This window comes from Rhineura floridana, chromosome 12 (assembly GCF_030035675.1).
Source record: "Rhineura floridana isolate rRhiFlo1 chromosome 12, rRhiFlo1.hap2, whole genome shotgun sequence".
Taxonomy (NCBI): Eukaryota; Metazoa; Chordata; class Lepidosauria; order Squamata; family Rhineuridae; genus Rhineura; species Rhineura floridana.
Window position 1 is genome coordinate 11,846,492 of NC_084491.1, and position 15,597 is coordinate 11,862,088.

The following is a 15,597-nucleotide window of genomic DNA, read 5'->3' on the forward strand; positions in this document are numbered from 1 at the left end:
GTTAATAAATTTACTCCCCATTAATTCTGACAACCCCTTAAAAAAAAGCTACCTAACCCAAGGGTCTCATGGTAGCAAAACTCTTGAGAAAAACTGTTATAAATAGGATAGGATTGTGCAACCCTACACAGGAGTTGTCTTTAACACACAAGAATCATAACTGATTTGCTGAATCAGACCTAAAAGATTAATCTAGATCAGGGCAGGGAACCTATGGCCCTCCAGATATTTTGGACACCTTCCCATCAGTCCCATCTAGCATGGCCAATAGTCAGGGCTGATGCGAGCTGTAGTCCAACAATATCTGGAGGGCACCAATGTTGGCTGCCCCCAATCTACAGTATATGAACATGCTGCACAGTAGCTGAATACAAAAGATTACCCCACATAAGCTGCCCTTTGATGGGTGTTTAATTCCAGCAGCTTGTTATGTTTTAACTCTGCCCTGGCCTATCAGCTGTATTATTCTTTTTATCTGTATTGATTTTAATGTACTGTATTTTTAAAATTTGTTGTACACCACCTTGAGACTGATGAAGTAAGAATTTTTTTAATAAATAAGAATACGGAAACCCCCAAAAGATGAAACCCCAGAGACAGAAATAGGACAGAGTTTTAAAGACAAACTCAACATTAGAACAGCCTTTTTTTAATACTATGCAAGGACCTACGGCAGAGTTTGCTTAAGGATGATGGTAGTACAAAGTCACAAATATATCTGTATTAAAATCACTGGTTAGTTTTATTCCTGCCATGTTACAACTATATCTGGAACTCTACAGAATTCAGTGAACACCACACTCAAAAACAGACCCAATTGCTATTTTTTTTCTTTTGCCAATTCTCTAGGATACAGGGAATAATAATACCGACTTATAGGATTGTTATGATTACAACTAGACAAATGCATGTGAAGTATTTTGGACACTTGACAGTACTATACAAACGTATTTATTGTTGTTGTTATGTCAAACCATAAAGCGGTCAGTTAGATCCCTCTGGCAAACTCTCAACCAAGGCGTAAAGCTGATGGTATCCTTCCCTTGTTCTTTGTTCCTAAAATAATCTGCTACACTGTCTCTGTACATGGAGGCTCCATTTAGCCATTGTTGCTTACATTTCTCTGTGAAATTCTCAGTCTTTCACCTCACAATTAAGATACCATTGTCTCACCAGTTTCCTTACTCAATTACATTATGCCCCATTTCTCTTCTCCCACACCTTCTCCAATTTCCATCCTCTGACAGTTGGAAAATCTGCCCTAGAGAGAGAGATTAGCCTCCCCCTCCCCTCTAATTTACAAATCTACCTTAAAAGCAACCAAGCATCACTGAAAACAAGTAGGCTCCATATCCTGAAAGGATACTGGTCAAACAACTAAACAGTTATATGTGAAAATTAAATGAATGAATGACAAAACAAGAGACATATCCGAAGCTGTTCAATGTTCCACCTTCTCCAATAGTACATTTGGGATGCCAATAGTTTCAGATACATCTCTATTTCATACTGCACTTACTTTTCATATATATACATACACACAGTGTGCATATCATTCTTAAGAAATAAATGTCAAAAAAGAAGATACTTTTTTTTTGCTCTCTTTCTCTTTCTCACCTCCTGCCCAGGGCTGGGCTCCCCCTCCCCCCTGCGCCGGGCCACTTCAGCCCCAGACTCTTCCTGGACAGATGGATATTCCCATCAGTCCTCGCGCAACCCCCCCCGGAAATAGGGTGCCGCGACCGCTCTAGCGCTAAACATTCTCTATCTATCTATGCTTACTTCCCACCTACTATCGCTCTCTGTCTACGCCTTGGTCATCGCGTGTGATTGTTGGGGGTTGGCCTTTTTGAGATGCAACCAATAGGAACGCGAGCGATAGATGAGAGGAGGATGAAAGAGAGAGAGAGAGAGAGAGAGAGAGAGAGAGAGAGAAAGGTGCGAGAAGTCTCATTGGGCGGGCGGAGACTAGCCTGTGGCCTAGACTGAATGGTAGACTGATGCACAAGGACTCGACTTCCGGATCCATATACATTTTTATTTTTTTTTAAAGGGAGGAAGTGAAAGGTGCCTAAAGAAATCAATGGAGAAATCCAAGATTTTATCTAGTCATCTAGATTGAGGATCAGCGTGCTCAACCAGAAAATAAAGATAACACTAAAAACAGCAGTTCATGCTCTTTTTAATTCAGGTAATATTTCGTGCGGAAAATGTGTTCTTGCTTTGCCAATCTCAATGAAAATACAATTCATTATCCCCATATTTTATGTTGGGGCTGTGGCTGTGAGAGTGTGCCGTACAAACAGCCTTGCAATGTAGTCTATTGCTAATATTGCAGGTAAGAGTTGGGGGTCAGGGCTTGTTTGAATTTCCAGCCAAACACCTACTACATAAAAATATTTTTCAGGCTTCTGATGTAAAACCTGGTCTTTCCTTATTACTTAGCAATGCTATGATAATAGCGTTATCGCCAATTACTTCTGCTGCAAATGGTCCCTTAGTCTAATTTAGGGTTGCCAGGCTCAGGGCCTGAGAATGATTCTGTATCTTTAAGACAAGAGAAAATTCAGCCAAGTGCAGGTTTCTTGCAGGTTGCAACAGTGTCATGGGAAAAACCACAAGGTGAAATGGTTTTTCCCATGACAGTGTTGCAAGAAAACCTGCACTTGGCGGAATTTTCTCTTCTCTTAAAGATACAGAATCATTCTCAGGCCTTGAGCCTGGTAACCCTAGTCTAATTGTTAAATTTCGCATTTAATTTCCATTTAATCCGAGTTTACAGGTGCTTTTCCTTTCTGTTACACCCTTATGTTTGAATTTTCGAGGGCCAAGCAGTTAGATGTGACTCTTTGCACTTTAGATGCAGATTTCTTTTAATGCCAGTAGCAGCAACTACAGAAGAGACTGATAATTATCAGGATTGCAGCAGTAAGGGAGGAGGTTTGTCTCTTTCCTCCCTTGCTTTGATCCTGACAATAATCACTCCCCAGAAGTTGCTGTTAGCATTGGGAGAAAGCCCACCCACTACTGGCACAAACACACACACAATGTTACATGCAGGTTGGCACTGGATGAAATAGGTTTTAGTCCAGAAAAGTTTATGCCAGGAGTTTCCAAACGGTGGTCTGTGCGCTTCATTCAGGTGGTCCATGGCATGTCCATATTAAATATTCATATTGATTTTAATTGTATTTTTATTAATTAAATTTATATCCTGCCCTTCCTCCCAGAAGGAGCCCAGGGCAACAAACAAAAGCACTAAAAATACTCTAAAACATCTTAAAAACAAAATACCTTAAAATAAGTTAAAACAAAATATCTTTAAAAACATCTTTTTAAAAAACAGCTTAAAAAGTAATTGCTTTTCATTTTACTGCTGCTTTTATTCCTCGTATTGTGTTTTATGTATTACAGTTGAAATTCTGTGGAATACCAATTGTAATACAATATATATATATATAAAACAACAACTACAAGTAAAGATCATACAGCATCTAGCAAACCATGTTACAATTGTGACAACAGGCAGAAAAACTGCTAAGTGGTCAACCAAGACCATCAGCAATTTTCAAGTGGTCCGTGGGGGAACAAAGTTTGGGAACCATAGGCTTCTGCCATAATAAATGTGTTCCTTTTGGTGCCACATGACTCTTTGTTGTTGTTTTTGCTGCAACAGACTAACCCAGTTACCCTGCTGACAGTTGTACAAACTAGGCTATTCTGCTCTTTTCATGTTTGTGTTGCGAGATGGTGATAATTTCCTCTAAGAGGGGAATATAAGTGTGATGACACTCTGCTTTGCTACACTCCCATTTGCCTCCTTGTTTAGTATGGCACATTGAAGGTTGTCATGGAGACTGGAAAAGGAGGAAGGGAGATGAATAAGTGACGACAATGGAGTTCTAGCCAGGCCAGGAATATTCCTGCTAGTTTGCAGCCCTAGATCTCAGCCAGATGTACACATGATATTTTAGAAACAGTTGAGGGTGATCCCATGTTTTGTGGTTGTGTCCCACACATGCAAGTGTTAATGTCTGCAGAGAGGTGGCTTCTGATGTGTATACAGGAATTTTTGATGTGTGAAGCAGTCCTTACATTGCCAAATGGGAGGGCTGACTGACATGATGCCTCCAGCATGAAACAAAGTGATTGTGTGTTGTTTTACCCCATCATCTCTTTGTGTGCCACCCACACTTCATGTGTGCCACTGTTTAACCCATTTCAACAGTTTCTGGGTAATTGTAGGTTGAACAGTGAGCTGGATGCACGATGAAGCAAGTGTTCGATTTGCTTCACAACATGCAGTGGAGGCTGGCAGCTTTGATGTCAGTGGGGCAGTGAATCCTTGGACAACTTGAAAGTTCGGACTAAAACCTGGAGCGGATTCACTGCCCCACTGACATTGGAGCCACCCGCCTCCACTGACATTGCTATTTGGCTTTTATCATCATCATTATTCTTATTATTCTTACAACAACAACAACAACAATAATTTATATCCCGCCCTTCCTTCCGGTTGGAGCCCAGGGCGGGAAACAAAACACTGTAAAATATCATAAATGCAGACTTAAAATATATTAAAACAAAACATCTTTTGGCGAACCTTTTTCAGCCCAAGGGCTGCATTTCTTTCCAGAGGCTACCTGCCAGTAGTGGGTGGGGCCACAGGCAGTGGGTGGAGCAATGAATGTCAATTTTACCTTTGTCCAGTAGGCTAATTTCTACACACACCTCTTTATCCACCATCCAGGCAAGCAAAAGGCATTATCAGAGTTAAAGGGTGCATTCCAGCCAGGCAGAAATACTTGAGGAGGGTGCGAAGCAGGGCCGGTGAAGGGTATGGTCTGGAGAGAGGAGGTGTGGACTGGGGAGAGTCTCAAGGGCCAGGCAGAGAGACCTGAAGGGCCACGTTCAGGGACTAACAATTCCGACTTAACCAAAATGGGAAGCACATAGGAGACCAGAGCACCATGTGCCACTGCCCCCCCCCCTCTGTCTGTGTGTATGCAATGTCCTGAGCTTTAGGCTTTCCCCAGTATGAAAAGAACTGAGGAAACACCAGAGGAAAGTGTGGTTGTGCAAAGGCTAAGTTGAGCATAATGTTTATTTGGTCAATGTATAGACTGCTTGCTTTATGTAAAATATGTTACAATAAAGAGTCAAAGGCTCTAAAACATACAACCGTACACATATACAGATAATATAAATAGCCCAATAATAATAATAATAATAATACTCAGATGATAAAATACTAGAAATAATAAGCACTATGATCTAGCAATGGAAATACCAGTACAAAATGGTACATCTTCAGTAAGCATCTGACATAGGCTACAGATGAAGCCTCTCAGATGGCAGGGGGACTATTCCAGAGAACAGGGGCCACCACAGAGAAGGCCCACTTCAGTATTGCCACTAGATGGCAAGCTGCAGGTTGCAGCATTGCCAGCAAAGTCTCCTCTGAGACTGTTAAATGTGGTTACTGCTTATGTAGTGCAGAAGGTGGTTACCTTAACTTACAATTTCCATGCTATTTTGGTACCCAGGAGAATAAAAATGAGCTAAGAGAGAGCTGGGAGTTTGAAGTGCCTCGGAAGGCACGTTGCAAATCCAGCTTTTTATTTTCTCTTGCAAGCCCCTAACTCTGTGAATCTTCTACTTGCTATCCTCCTAAATAATTCAGTCAGAAATAAAGGAGGTTCAGGGGGTCCCACAGCCCTCTCTGGGGATCTGATACAAAGTTAGCAGATCTGATGACTTTGTAAGGAGACTGCTTCCAATAGGTTCTGCTTGCCCACTTGTAAATAAATCAAATCTTTCAAATATATCCTTGCAAACGAAGCTGTGCCCACAACTGCCTTGTGAGGTGGGTCGGTTGTGTCACAATTCTATGGGGTGTAAGTAATGTTAGTCCTACTTAGAACAGACCAATTGAAAAGAATGAGCATGACTAACTTAGGCCCATTCATTTCAATGGGCCTATCCCGAGCATTACCTAGTTATATAATACAACTCTATCTTTTTAGTAGGTTTTTGCCACCACCTTCATTTCCCCTTAACTCTAGCCAGGGAGGAGAGTCATAGCTGTGAGCCAGATATTTGTCTGTGCAAGGTAGCAACCAGCTGGATCCCCCTGATTTCCACAACATAGGGCAATTTGTTTTCCTTGTATTTCTTCTTAGGCACAAGTATGTAGTGTAACTCCAAGCAGCTTAGATAGTGGAGGTAACTATATAGTTACCTCCACTATCTAAGCTGCTTGGAGTTACACTACATACTTGTGCCTAAGAAGAAATATATAAGTACTGTCCTGCTTTTAGATCCTATTCTTAATTATATATATAATTGAGAATAGGATCTAAAAGCAGGACAGTACTACAAGAAAAGGCTGGAGATGCTAGATATTCTACATAAGACTGTTTAGGCTGCTTTCACACATGGGGCTGATTGTGTTAGTTTAGCCATGATATAAAAAGGCTAGGCGGCAGATCCTGGAAAGGCACGGATGGCAGGCCACGCCGGTTTAGGGGAACAAGGGATAGATGCATGATATCCATCCCCTGTTCCGGGCCTGTCCATCACCAGAAGAAAACTGGGGGAAGCAGGACTCCTTCCGACCTTCGACTGCTGTTGTGTAACGCCAGGTCTGTGGTGCAAAAGACAACTCTTATCCATGATATGATCTTGGATGAGAACGCTGACCTGGTGTGTATTACAGAGACATGGCTGGATGAGGCCTCAGCTCCTACGCTTGAGGCCATGTGCCCAGCCGGTTTCTGTTACGCACAGCAGCCGAGGGTAGGTAGGCGGGGAGGGGGTGTGGCAGTCATCTATCGAGGGTCCTTGGTTTTCGCCAGACCCCCTCTCCATGAGACCAAGTTTGTTGACTGCATGTACTGGAGGTTGGGCCCAAAGGGCAGTTTAGGGATTCTGATTGTGTACAGCCCACCCCGCTGCACAGCAGACTCACTGACCGAGGTGCTCAAGGTAGTCTCGGCTGTACGGGTGCTCGCCCCCAGCCTATTGGTTTTGGGGGACTTCAACGTGCATGCCGAGACCGTCCTCACTGGAGCTCCTCGGAATTTCATGGAAACCATGACTTCCTGGGAACTGCACCTTAGTAGTATGGGGCCCACCCATGTAGCCGGTCATGCTCTTGACCTTGTATTTGTCTCGGGAGGGGAGGGAAGTGCTCTGAAAATGGGGGCTATTTTGTCTAACCCCGTGTCATGGTCAGATCACTATCTGGTGAATATAGACCTCTCAATGCCACACACCCTTCGCAGGGGACAATGACCTATTAGGATGGTCCGCCCCAGGCGCCTGATGGATCCGAAAGGATTCCTGAATGCACTGGGAGATTTGGAGCCTGCCGAAGGACACCCGGTCGAAGCCCTGGTGATGGAGTGGAATAGGGAGCTCACTAGGGCAATAGACCGAGTGGCCCCGAAATGTCCTCTCCTCCTGAACAGAGCTCAGACAGCACCCTGGTATACGCCACGGTTGCGGAGCCTGAGACAGGAGGTGAGACGACTAGAGCGCCGGTGGCGGAAATCCTGCTCTGAAGACAATGGGACACTGGTTAGAGCAGCAATAGCTGCCTACCAGGTGGCAACAAAGGCAACAAAGAAAGAATTCTTTGCTGCCTCTATTGCGTCTGCAGAGTGTTGTCCCAGGAGGCTGTTCCAAGTGGTCCGTAGCCTGGTCAGTCCAGTTGCTCAGGAACCCATGGAGCATTCAAAAGCCTCCTGTGACAGATTTGCTAAACACTTTGCCGATAAAATCGAACGACTGAAGAGCATGATTCCGTGCGCCGTGGAGACAGGAAGTGAGCCAGAGGCGGTCAGTAGCATTCCGGTCCGATGGGATCGGTTTCAGCCTCTTCCTTCTGAGGAAGTGGACAAGGTGCTCTCTACTGTGAAGCCAACCACTTGTCTGCTAGACCCTTGCCCCTCATGGCTCATTATGAGCTGTAAAGAGAGGCTGAGCGAAGGGATCAGGGTGGTGGTAAATGCATCCTTGGAAGAGGGTGCAATGCCAACAGCCCTCAAGGAGGCAGTAATAAGACCCATCTTGAAAAAGTCCTCCTTGGATCCCCAAGAATTAAATAACTTTCGCCCAGTCTCTAATTTGCCATTCTTGGGCAAGGTGATTGAGCGCGTGGTGGCCAAACAGTTACAGACACACTTGGATGAAGCAGATTATCTTGACCCATTCCAATCGGGCTTCAGGACTGGACATGGAACTGAAACAGCCTTGGTCGCCCTGGTGGATGATATGAGGAGGGCATTGGATAGAGGAGAATATACCTTCCTCGTCCTTCTTGATCTCTCAGCGGCCTTCGATACTGTTGACCACGGTATCCTTTTAGATCGCCTGGGGGGACTGGGAATAGGGGGCACTGTTTTACAGTGGCTCCGTTCCTATCTCTCAGACAGACATCAACGGGTGGCATTGGGGGATGAGGTTTCAGACCCCTGGCCTCTCAATTGCGGAGTGCCACAGGGATCTATCCTCTCCCCCATGCTATTCAATATCTATGTAAAGCCGCTGGGAGCCATCATCAGGAGATTTGGGCTGCAGTGTCACCAATATGCAGATGACACTCAGCTCTATCTCTCGTTTAAGTCTTCACCAGAGTTGGCTGTGGATACCATGACGAAGTGCCTGGATTCCGTAAGTGAATGGATGGGAAGGAATAGGCTGAAACTGAACCCCGATAAGACTGAGGTGTTGCTCATGGGAGACAAGAGAAGGTTGGGGGATATAGACCTGATGTTTAATGGGGTAAGATTACCCCTGAAAGACCAGGTCCGTAGCCTTGGGGTCATTCTTGACTCCCAGATGTCTATGGAGGCTCAGGTCTCGGCAGTGAGCCGGGTGGCTTGGTATCAACTACATCTGATACGGAGGCTACAACCCTGCCTTCCTGTACATCTGCTCCCATGGGTGATACATGCCCTGGTCTTCTCTCGCTTAGACTACTGTAATGCGCTCTACGTGGGGTTACCCTTGAAAACGGTCTGGAAATTACAGCTGGTACAGAATGCGGTGGCGCGCTTGATTAAGAACAGCCATCGCCGTGATCATATCACCGTGGTGTTAGTGGATCTACACTGGTTACCAGTTGTTTACCGGGCCCAATTCAAGGTGTTGGTATTGACCTTTAAAACCCTATACGGTTCCGGCCCAGTTTATCTGAAGGAGCGCCTCCAGCATCACCAATTATGCCGCATGACAAGATCAGCCACACAAGACCTTCTCTCGGTCCCATCAGTTAAAACAGCTAGGCTGGTGTGGACCAGAGAGAGGGCATTTTCGATTGTGGCCCCCACCCTCTGGAACTCCCTTCCTTTCGATCTTCGCCACACCCCCTCCCTGACAGGTTTTCGCCGGGCCTTAAAGACCTGGCTATTCAGGCAGGCCTATGGGGTCTCCGGGGATAGGTCAGTTTCTAATGTTGTTAATGCTGTTTAATTTTAATTATTATATTTCTGGTTATATTGTATTTTATCATGATATTGTACGTTGCCTAGAGTGGCCGTTTATTCGGCCAGATAGGCGACTCACAAATAAAATTTTATTATTATTATTATTATTTAACGGATTAAAAAGGTAACGCTTCTGTCCCAATTTCTAAAATCCCTTTCACACTGCAGTACCTGTTGTGTTAAGGAACAGCAGCTTTTTCAGCCGATATACCAGCATTTCACGCAATGGTCTTTCATACGGCTTGTTTTCATCCCTCACCCATTATACACATGTGCACTGTTCCGCACTGTGTAGGTCTAAGATCTCATCCCATCGCCATGCAAGCCTTCTCCCTTTAGGATCTGACTTTTTAAATTGTTTTAGTTGTATCAAGACAGGGGTGTGTGTGGGAAATGCTGCTGCTATCTGCGCCAATGCCGGAATGCCGGAATACCGGTACAACGTTCGTCAGGCCAAAAAAAAAAAAATCCCTACGTGTCTAAAGGGCGGGAACACACTGCATGCTGGGATGCCTGTCATGTGAGCAGCTGCAGCTAGCGAAAAACTCCAGCACTCATCTGGGTTCCCAGCCTTGCTAATGGATTATTTCTGGTATCATTTATCATGGAAATTTGCGCTAAACTTGCACTACATTCCACTAGAATTCCAGAGCTAGCTTGTGTGTTGTGTGAAAGATAAAATATAATGCGCAAATTACCTGGTAAGAAATCTTCAGAATAACGGAATCAAGTGCAGTGTGAAAGCACCCTTAGAGCAGATGTGGGGAACCTTTGGCCCTCCAGATGTTGCTGCAATGCAATTCCCATCAGCCTCAGCAACAGTGGCCAATGGTCAGGGATAATGATGAGAGTTGTAATTCAGCAACATCTGGAGAACCAAAGGTTACCTATCCCTGATTTAGATAGTTGGAACACTCACATTGCAGGGGCCACCTATATAGATTGATCATACAGCATCCCTAGATGGTCAAAGGTGGTGGCAAAGAGATAGTGCAACCATATTTATAGTGGTTGAGCCTGGATGGCCTTGCTACTCAACAGAATACACTCCCTTATATTTTTTTAAAATTACAAGAAAAAACATGAAGACGTTAAAAACTTAGTACGCTAATTTTAGCAATGCCCAAAGGGCTATGCATTTTTATTTATCATATATGCTTCCTAGGAATACTCACCTGGGAAAAAAGTGAATTACAACTTTAAAACTGCTCAATTTGACTGGCATAGGACCATAGGAAGCTGCCTTATACTGAGTCAGACCTTTGGTCCATCAAGCTCAGTACTGTACTGTTTACACTGACTGGCAGTGGCTCTCCAGTATTCCAGGCTGGGTACACTCACAAGCCTACCTGGAGATGCTGCCTGGGACCTTCTGCATGCAGAGCAGATGCTCCATCACTGAGCCACTGTCCTTCTCCATTATGTTACTAATTTTATTAAAAAGTACATTTTTATAAGTGGAAAACTTTCCATGCAAAAATTCAGCAGTAGAAAAAAATTCTTATTATGGATCAGTACCCACCCCTTATTGCTGCATGTAGTTGAATCAGATGCATGGCTGCTGAGAATTAAGTCCCACCCAATTTTATGGGATTCGCCCCCAAGAAAGGGAGACAAAGGAGGGTGGGGAAATTCCAAGCAATCTCATATATTCTTTCTCTGTATTATTGTGTATCCCTAGATCAACCTGCCTGTGAGTTAACATCTGCAGGGAGGCCCTTCTCAAGGTCCCACCAGAGAGGGAAGCTCACAGTGTGGTGACATAGGATAAGGTCTTCTCGGTGTTGGCTCCTCTGTTCTCTCCCTTCTTCTCCCTTGGGTGACAACACTATTTATTTTTCTGTACTGCTTGAAGTTTCACCTCCTAGGCCTTTTGGAGGGGGTGAATAAATGGGGGAGGGGGGTTATCTGATGTAGTGCTATCTTTGTATGTGTATTTGTAGTTTGAATTGCTTGTGTGTGCGTGTATGTTTGTTTTATGGTATTGAGTTTCATGGCTACCTGCCCTGGGATCATTAAATGAAGGAGGACGGGCTAAAAATCAAACAAATGAAGGAATATAACAAGCCCCCAAAAGGAAATATTTCAACCCCTTTTTTGTTTCTCAAGTCAACTGCCTGGCAAGCAAGATCATTTCAGCAATATTAAGTAATGGTGGGGTGGCTGCATGGCCTACTTTACAGACGACATTCTTTGATGCGATGGGCTATCAGGTCCAACTACAGTTTAAAAATAAAGGTAAGAGAGCAGGAGGGTCCTTGAAGATGCCCATGAACTGTTAGCAGACAGCAGACTGAGCAGGCACACAGCTCACCTGGACTCATCCGCTTTGGTAATTTCTGTTTAAATTACAGTAATTATTTCTAAATTTGCATCTATCACTGGGATGGAGATCCTCAGGCCTGAAGGCCAATGCTACTGTCCAGGCATCTCAGTCTGGCCCTCAGGACTCTCTGCAGCACACACCTTCCCTCCAGCCACACTCCTCAGTGGGCCTACTTCACGCTTGGCTGGAATGTGTCCTTAAACTGTGATAATACCTCTTGCTTGCTTGGATGAAGAGGTGCATGCATAGAAACCGCTGGGCTCCTGTGGACGTGCAAAGGTAAGAGTCACATCTGTTGCCCTGCTCGCTGCTGGTACATGGCCCCCGGAAGGTGGCTCATAAAGGAATGCAGCCCACAGGCTTAAAGAGGTTCACACCTCCTGACTTTGCATAGGTGGCTAATGCAAATCTGTGTTCTCTTTTCTGTTGATATGTAAGAGGCCACCCAATTATAATAACGGGGGCCATCGGTAAGAAAGGAAGGGGTGATCAAAGGAAGTCTTTTCTAAGCCACCTCCATTTTTGATGGCCTGCCATTTTTAAATACAATAATTGCTTCCAAATACATCTTGATATTGTCTGGCTTACCCAAGAACTCTGATAAGACAAACACCTTGTTTACTTGCTTGTGGCTATGGAAAAGAGAAATGCGGAGATGCACGTTCAGCCTCTGTTGAGCAACTGATAAGAATCTTTCATCTTGCATCAGAACATGTATTTCCTCTTCCCTGCTACTTTAGGTTTTTCCTGATGACAGGCATTACTATTTTCATATCTCCCCCACCCATCTTTCTTTCTTTCTTTCTTTCTTTCTTTCTTTCTTTCTTTCTTTCTTTCTTTCTTTCTTTCTTTCTTTCTTTCTTTCCTATATGTAAATACAGTTCAGGTGCTATCTGCAACACAAACACATCTCTTTCCTCTTGGCGTAAATACAAGTAATTTCATTCCCAAATGTGCCTGCTCTGAATGCTTTGGGTTTGGGCAAGAATGGAATAAATTGCAGATGATTTCCTGTGCATCTTCATCCAAAACTATAGCAGAAAACAATTGTATTTATTCCTAGTCTCTTGTCCAGATGCCAAACCCCAGCAGCTAAAAGCAGAACCTGAGACAGATGTTGCAATCAGTCCTCCAGAATCTTGCTTGTTCCCTCTTATTATTATTCATTTATTTACAGTAAGGCCTCATATGGCGGGTTACGTTCTGGACCCCCGCTGTAAAGCGAAAACCGCTGTAAAGCAGAACTCATTGAATAGAATGGAGCACGATGCCCAAAAGCCTCCGTAAAAGCGAAACAAGCACTGTATGAGTGGGGCTTTAGTCTAATTGCGTCTAATTGAGACCTCTGTATTAGCAAAGCGCTGTAAAGCGAAGCGCTGTAAAGTGGGGCCCTACTGTATTACATTTATACACCGCCTTTCTTTTCATGATTGAAATCCAAAGTGGCTTGCATATGGTTCCCAGGGGGTCTCCCATCCAGGCACTGACTAGACCAGTGAGCTGGCCTTATGTGCCTTCAGATCATAGCCTCAGACAATGCATTAGTAATTAAGTGCAATCTATTAGTAATTAAAAGGCATCCTCCATATATCACTGTGTGTGTGTGTGTGTTTTCTTTTACAGAGAATGTAAATAGAAGTGCCACAAATTGGCCAATTTAAGTCTTCATTGCCCATCTTTTCTATATCATACGGCAGGCAGGCATTTCTGACGTTAGCTGCAAAACAGAGTCAGAAAAATCTGACTCATACATTCAGCCATTTGTTCATTTCTGTTTCTAAATGGCATGGATTCGACATTACCACTGACTGCTTTGCTCATCCCAAACAAACTTGTAGCCTTTTCCAAACCTGAGCAGGTTACAGTAATTTAATCACAGACACACCAGAAACCAACACAGAAAACACAAACTGTGAAAAGCCTTCCCCTCACTTTCCTTGCCATCTCCTCCCAGGCTTATCTGTTTGAAAGATCTCTCCTTACTCTCAATTCAGGATTGTATAGCGCAGTCGTTCCCCTGTTGCCCTCATTCCCAATAATAAAGGACCCCTTTCTCATGCTATGCTAGGAACCATATGGGAACCACAGCAACAAAACTCGTTACTGCACCCCCTCATGTAAAAGTCTCTGCAGAGGGCTAAGCTCAGCCTTTCAGCCAGATGTGCTATAGTTGTCTACATGCAAGGATTTGTGTATCTGTGCGAGCATTCAAAAATGACACCCCTGCCTGCAGTTTGGGTCTCCTACCCAGCCGCCAGCCATCCATCAGGTAGAGATAGAAAATGAACAAGATGCTGTAATGTAAATTGATTCGTGAGAATTTAGAACAGCCTTCTGTGCTTTACAAAATGAGTTTGTAGAATTTCTGAGCTGCGCCACTATACCACCCAGACTCTTAACACCTCATTCTGTAATGGATATTATTTATTTATTAAATGTTTACCCTACCCTTCCTCCCAGAAGAAGCCTAGGATGGCAAACAAGTGATAAAACACTGAAAACATTTTTGAAAACATCTTAAATACAAAACATCTTTAAAACATTTTTAAAAAACATCTTTAAAATGACATGCCAACACACTGAAGTAATCTTAAGGCCCCTCCCCCAATTTTGCTTCTTTTGCTTCACATTCCAAGATTGCTTCAGTCAGTCCCTGCCTTCCTCCATATGGTGAAACATCAAACCCTTCAAAACACTAGAAAAAGAAAAACCACTATCTGTTTTCTAGCTTTACACACAAAAGCATTTTACAAGCTGCCTCACAAGGTGGTTTACAACTGGATGCTATCAAACTGAGATATGCTTGAACAATAGAAAATGTAAGAATCCAGAATTGTAAGGAAGCATCAAGTCTTGGGAATCGGTGGCATCAATAACATTGTTAAAGAAAGGCAGATTGGAACATTTTAAGACCTATATTGAAGGGGGCCTTTTGCACTTCTGTAGAAAAGTGAATTCCATAACCACAAAGCCACCACTGAGAAGGCCCTATCATTTGTGCTTGCCAACCTAATTACCATATTTGTGGGAACTTGAGTAAGGCCTCTAGCTGATCTTAAGAAACAGGCAGGGTCTTCTTTTCCACTGCTTGAATTTCCCTTTTTATTTGGGGGAGGCACAGGTCCACCTATATCTCAACAATCCTTAATACTATGACCCTCCAACTCTGGACCTGTATCTAAAGAACTCTCACTTTCCCCCACTTTCACGCAACAGAGTAAGTATGGGAGAGAAATACAATTCAGTTCACATTTAAAGCCCAGTTTATCAAATTCACACTTTCTGAAACAAGATGAGAACCGAAACTCAGCCATCTTCAGAAATTTGCATATATCTGAATTTTGTGATGCAGTTCTCCAACTGAGCAATGTTTGCAAAAATTCATATATTAGGGCTAAATGTGCATAAAAATGCATGTATTAGTGAACATACAAAAATGCATTACATTAGGAGAAATTGCTTGCAAAAATGTGTACATAAGTTAAAACTGCATATAATTTTTTTTAAAAAAAATTCAAATTGCTGCAGAGATGCGGAGAACCAAATTTAAGATTGGCAAAATGAGAAAGACAGTGAACCAAAATTGACAGATCCTTCCATCCCTACCACAGAGCAGGGCTAGGGAACCTTTTTCAGCCCAAGGGCCACATTCCCTTACAAACAACCGACTGAGGGCCAAAATGCCAGCAGAAGGGCCAGAGGCAAAAATGGGCAGAGCAACTAAAGTAAATCGTAGAATCATAGAATAGTAGAGTTGGAAGGGGCCTATAAGGCCATTAA

The 15,597-nt window shown here is 43.6% G+C and overlaps 1 protein-coding gene across 5 annotated transcripts in view; it reads right to left on the reverse strand.

Annotated features, from left to right (window-relative positions):
* LETM2 (leucine zipper and EF-hand containing transmembrane protein 2) overlaps positions 1 to 1,811 on the reverse strand; it is a 28,308-nt gene extending 26,497 nt beyond the window's left edge. The window contains exon 1 of one of the 5 annotated variants that reach the window (XM_061593107.1): positions 1,618 to 1,756. The gene's annotated coding sequence lies outside the window, so the exon portion shown is untranslated. The other 4 variants (XM_061593105.1, XM_061593101.1, XM_061593102.1 and 1 more) reach the window with 4 other exon arrangements.
* Between the last annotated feature and the right edge of the window lie 13,786 nt (positions 1,812 to 15,597).